Source organism: Hipposideros armiger, unplaced genomic scaffold (genome assembly GCF_001890085.2).
Source record: "Hipposideros armiger isolate ML-2016 unplaced genomic scaffold, ASM189008v1 scaffold_796, whole genome shotgun sequence".
NCBI classification, from domain to species: domain Eukaryota; kingdom Metazoa; phylum Chordata; class Mammalia; order Chiroptera; family Hipposideridae; genus Hipposideros; species Hipposideros armiger.
In genome coordinates, this window is record NW_017732146.1 from 619,113 (window position 1) to 625,280 (window position 6,168).

The 6,168-nt window shown below is 41.9% G+C and overlaps 1 protein-coding gene across 1 annotated transcript in view; it reads left to right on the plus strand.

Annotated features, from left to right (window-relative positions):
• The first annotated feature begins 1,170 nt into the window (after positions 1 to 1,170).
• NEDD9 (neural precursor cell expressed, developmentally down-regulated 9) overlaps positions 1,171 to 6,168 on the plus strand; it is a 196,374-nt gene continuing 191,376 nt past the window's right edge. The window contains exon 1 of the mRNA XM_019628479.1: positions 1,171 to 1,313. The gene's annotated coding sequence lies outside the window, so the exon portion shown is untranslated. The remainder of the gene's footprint in view (positions 1,314 to 6,168) is intronic.

A 6,168-nucleotide genomic window follows, 5' to 3' on the forward strand; every position in this document is an offset into this window, starting at 1 on the left:
GAATATTGCTAACTACATTTGATGTAATATACGTGATAATTAATATAAATGTTCTTGTTATAGATGTACGAGGTGCGATCAAACAATATGGTGAATGTTTAAATAAAAAAAAATTATTACAGTGAAAGACACATTGCCATTCATCCCCCTCAAAATACTCCCCCTTGCTTCGAACACACTTATCCCGTTGTTCTTGCTACTTTCTGAAGCAGTTTTGAAAGTCCTCTGGATCATTTTGGGAGCATCAGCTGCTCAATCCATCTTCTTGTTTCCTCAACCCTCCATGTCCCCAAGGTACCAGAAAGGGGTGGGAAGTGGGGAAGAGAAGGAAGAAAAGCAAAGGACTGCACGTATCATATCATTTGCCACTAATTATAATAGCACATACGTATATACTGCTTACTTATTTATTGGTGCCAAGCACTCTTGGAGGACTGTACTTATACTAACTCATCTAATTCTCTCAACAACCCTGCGATCATTCGCCTGTTGCAGATGATGCTAAGGCACAGAAAAGTCAAAGGTGTTTAAAGGTTGCAGGTAATTCAAACCAGGGTGGTTAGTCTCAGACAATATCCACTTGTCAACTACTCAAAAGTACAGCCAGAAAAAGACACAGGGCTTGGGATTAAGTGATTCTTAAATTCCTTGTCACATACTCAAATCTAGACTTCCATATCACATTGTAACTAGGAGAGTATCCACTGTTTACCTATCCCCTAGCTGGGTGCCTGTCACAGTGTACAGGCTCAAAAAATACTTGTAAAATGAAATGACGTCTCGTGTCAATTTATAGTAGAACTCCAGAATATATTGAGTCCATAAAACCACAAAAATTCCAATTTGGTTGGCCTTAAAATAGACTAATTTTTGCCCCAATGCAACCTACAAAGGTGCTTATGCCGCTTAGAAAGCACATTCCACAGTTTTATTGCAATAAAAGCTTAAAGATCACCTGTCTTTCTCAAAATAGTAAATGGTACAGGTTAGAACTAAATTTCTTACCTGTCCCTAAACTATGAATCGTTCACAGTGTATCGGAAGTTCTGACAGGAAAAAGAAGAGGTGCAGAGAGGAAATGGGCTGAGACATCAGTTCACAGCAACCGGAAGGAAAAACATACACATACTTATGTCACTCACACTTTACGTGTGTGGTTGCTCGGTAGGAAATGCTTACAACTGCCTTTACCAGCAAGTCTGCCGGGGGCAGCAAGAAAGAAACGGAATCATAAGGCAAGACTGAACTGCCACCTCCTGCCACCTTCCCAGAGAGCGGGGAGACCGGATGACCCACCAGTGATTCAGTCTGGGGTGAGTTCTCATGCACTTGCTGTGGCCTGAGGGGAGAAGGGAGGGGAGGCTCACTCAGTCTCTGACTTCCTGAGTTGGTGTCAGACATCTGGTGGTGTTCCCCACTGTTAACACCCTTTAACTGGAGGTGGGAGGGACTCAACAGGCACCCAAGGAGGAAATAATGGTTCCAAGGTCCTACAAGTTGACCTGGAGACACTGGCTTTAATGCAATTTAAAACCTACATGATTCTATTTTTTAAAATCATTCTGGGTGGGTGCTTCCTGGTGTGTCAAGTAGATGGCTCCTCCCTCTTCCTGCAGTCCTCAGAGAGCTTACCTGTCATAACGTTAAGCTTTTACTTTTCCTAAATTATTTCAGTGCTCCAGAGTGCAGGCTGTCACTCACACCTTATGATGGACAAGAGTCATTTATAATGTCATTTTCAGCCTCTCAGGGAATGACTCCTGAGGGCAAGAAATGGTGATTGAGAACTGAACTCAGTGTGTGTCCCAGCTCTGTAGAGTATACTGGTCATTAGCAGGGGTTGGGGACAAATTACACTGTGTTCTACCTGTCACCACTGGGCCACACCAACAGCTTCATCCATACTTTTCTCTATATTTGTTAATTCATTTACTACTTGTTCCTTCATTCAGTTCCCTTTCTTCCACAAAGGGGTTGAGGCATTCTTTTTATCTTGTTGAAATTACTTCAATATGAAGAGCACACACAACTTCAAAGGGGGCAAGCCTTTCTGAAAGGGTCATACAGTAGTACCTCCCTAATCTGCAGTTTTGCTTTCTGCAGTTTCAGTTACCTGCCATCAACAATGGTCCAAAAATGTGAAATGGAAAACCCCGAGAATAAACAATTCATAAGTTTTAAATCATGTGCCATTCTGAGTAGCGTGATTAAATCTTGCACTGCCCCCTCTATCCCACCTGGAATGTGAATCATCCCTTTGTCCAATGCATCTACGCTGTACATGCTCCCTGCATGTGAGTCACTGAGTAGCCTTCTCAGTTATAACATCTACTGTCTGAGTATATGGTACTTGTGTTCAAAGAACCCTTATTTTACTTAATAATGGCCCCAAACCACAAGAGTAGCGATGAAGGCAATTCGGATATGCCAGTGAGAAGCCATAAAGTCCTTCCTTTTAGGTGAAAAGGGAAGTTTAGTACAATAAGATATTTTGAGAGAGACACTGCATTCGTATAATTTTTGTTTTACAGCAGGTTGTTGTAATTGTTCTATTTTATTATTAGTTATTGTTGGTCTCTTACTTTGTCTAACATAAATTAAACCATATCATAGGTAGGTGTGTATAGGAAAAAAACAGTATGTAGAGAGTTTGGCACTATCCGCGAATTTAGGCATCCATGGAGGGTCTTGGAACCTTATCTCCCGCAGATAAGGGGGAACTACTGTATGTCGTTTAAAGCTGTGTGGAGATAGGCAAGCAGCCTTTTTCCTGTGCTAGTGATGAGAGGTGAGAGTGGCTGCTCCAGTCTTTTTAATCCCTGCTTAAGGAGCCCCTCCTTTTCCCCACAAGCTGGTTTCCCACCCAGAAATGGATGTGAAGAACAATGTCCAAAGCAGAATCCTGGGAACCAGCCAAGCGGTTTTCCTCCCTGTTTCTGTTTCCTCCAATGTTTGGTTATTTTCAAGGACATTCCTGTTCAAAGGATAGGGCAAAGTGGAGTGGTGGAAAGGGAAGGAGATGAAATCAGTTTTGAGTTAGAGCGCCACTGTTTCTTGTTAATTACTTAATTAATTTAGCAAATATCTAGTGAGTATGTACTGTGTGGAGGTCACTTTTAAGTAAAAATTTACATAAGTTGAAGCACAGCTTACATCCTGTCCCCCCAAAAAGTGCAGTCCAGGGGAGAGGCAGACATTAATAAGTACACAGATGGGATGAGGACCAGAACATACTGTGGGGAACCTGATCTCATCTGGGTGTCAGGGAGGTTTCCATAAGGAAGGTGGAGATGAGGACTGAAAAGGGCATAGGAGTTCATAAGGCAAAGGACTGGCATCTACTCCAGAGAGAGGGAACAGTTCATCCCACCACGCCCTGAGGTGGGAGACGGCAGAGGTCCAGCAATTAAGGCCAGTGTGGCTAGAGGGAAGAGGGGAGTCGCTGGAGGTGAGCCTAAAGGGTCCTAAAGGACAGCATTAAACATGCTGCTTATTCTAAAAGAGTGGAGAAGCTAAGTGTGCTGTGACCTGATCTGCATATTTCAGGAATCCTTTTGATACCATGTGGAGAATGGATGGGAGGGGGCCACACCTACAGACAGGGAGACCAGTTAGAAGGTTAATGAAGTCAACCAAACAAGGATATCTATGGGAGTACAGACAAGACAAGAGTGGTGGCAGTGGAGATAGAATTAGTCAATTAAAAAGGAAAATCAACAGGGCTTGGTCGTGGGCAGGAAAGGAGAGCGAGTGGGAAGTGTCAGAGATGATCCTCAGTTTCTGGTTTGGCATCCAAATGGGTGTCCAAATGGGTGTTGGCACTGCTTGCCCATCACAGGGTCTGGAAACGCTGGTGGAGACCCAACCTGGGGCTAATTCAGTTCTGAAATTGATGATTTTGGAGGGCCTAGTTGACATCCAAAGGCATATGTCAGCCCAAGTGTTGACGCTGACCAACATCTAGACCTCAAAGCAGAGGTTCTGGAGATCCTTGGCATATAGATGGTAATTGAAACTATGAGTAGAGATGATACATATGGTCATGTGTCGTTCAATGATGGATATGTTCTGAGAAATGTGATGTTAGGCAATTTTGTCATTGTTTAAACACTTAAGGGTCATGATGAACAAAACAACATGAGATTAAGTTAAGCACAAGTCATGGACTTGTTCTCTTTAAAATGGCTAATTTATGTTACGTGAATTTCACCTCAATATTAAAAAAAAAAAAAAAAAGACCAGGAGGGTGTAACCAAAGGTGAAAGAGAATATAGGCTGTATGACTTTGGTCAAATGATGTAACTCCTGCTGCCTCGTTCTCTATATGTCANATGTGAATAATATCCTGTAAAAATTTTATAAATGAAACTATGATAGTTTTATTTTCATTTTCAATTTTACTTCAGAGCCACAGTTCGCGAGCCACAATTTGCTGACCCCTGGTGGCTCTTCCATCTCAAAAGTTTGTCCACCCCTGATCTATCCAAATGCCCAGAAAATGGTTTGGAAGACTACATCCCAAACAGGTAGCAGAGACTCCCTATGGGCAAAGCAGGGGAGGAAACTGAAATTAGGGCTCAAGGTCAAAAGACACTTTAGTTTTACCTGCAATGGTAGTTGTTTACACTATAAATTTATTACTTGTAGATTTTAAAAAATTAATTTAAAAATTATGGATAAGTCAGCACAAACAAGATTTTCCCACTCCTTTTTTTAGAAGTCAAAGGTGGTTATCATGCAGTAGAGGGGTAGGTGAACAGGAGAGTAGCAGAGAAATCAATCTCGGTGCTTGCCAGATGCCTAAATGCAATGAATGCTTCTAATAAATCAGAATCTGTTAAATTTGCCATCAGTTCTCTCTTAAAAATCATTGTCTTTGTTCTTTTAGCTCTTCTACATGCTCATGTTTCTTCAAACAGCTGTTGTGTGAGTTAGGAGAATGGTTATCATCTTTGCAAATGTCATTTACCTCCTAATGATAAACATCAAAAATAGCAGCTATTAAGATTATTATTAATCAAGTGGTAATACTGGAAACTAATTCACAAGATTGAAAAACGAGCAGAGAATGAGGAAGAGGATGGATGGAAGAGTGAAGTTCTGCAGAAGCCATGAGGGGTGCTCGAAGAGCTCACATCAGCAGCTCTGACCCTAGGCATGACATGAGGTGAGTGCTAGGCTCAGAGCTTCTGGAGAGTGAGAGAAGTTTGGAAAGAAAACTTGACAGATAGTTAGTGGAAGATGGTTAGTAAGATTCCTGTGCAGCAGCAGGGCCTCCGTTGAGGTTATTTGGGGAGAATTTGCAAGGAAACAAATTGGCGTTTGTTGACTTTCCCAGGAGGTCTGGGTAGCTCTGGGGTGTGAGAGAAGGTAGATTGAGCTTTCTTCTAGGACTGCAAATGGGTGAACACTCAGGAGAACAAGAAAAAGGAAATCCACATTAACATATTGCTGAAATAACTGGTCGTGGGGTTCTGGCAATGTAACTCCGGGACTTGGCTGATGGACTGGGAAAAGAGAAGAGGTGGAAGACAAAAATGCCCTGCTGATGAGAGAGAGAAAGGGAGGGTTGTAAGTGACAAGAGATAAAGAAGAGGAAGGTGGGCAGTTTCAATTTGCCATGCCTACTAAGACTAATTTCTCTTAGAGCTAATTCTCATTCATTTTTTATTTCTCATAGCACTTGTTCAGTAAATGTTTTTAATATCACGAGTGAACCAATTAATGGGAATAGTTATCTCACTAGATTATCTCTCCACTATGCTATGAGTTTCTTGAGGGCAGGTCCTGTGTCCTGTGGACTGATGCATTGAAAATGCACAGGAAAGCTCAGGGGAGTTTGCAGGTACACAACAGTTACTGAATGGACAAATGAACTGGATCTTTTTGAGCTATGATTTCTTCATCTAAAAATGAAAGCCACAAAACCAACTCCCATTCCTGAGCAGGGATGAGGCATATGTTATAATACTGGACAACTTTGCTCTCAAAACTTGCCAAACCAACTCCTGAGCATATTCATTTAAATTCCCGAGTGGGCAGCTGACTTCTTGTGGCTAATACTGTCTTCAATCATGAATGTAAATGAGTCAAGCAAATGGAATAAAAAATACACATGGACACACGCACACGCACATGCACACACACACACACACACACACACACACA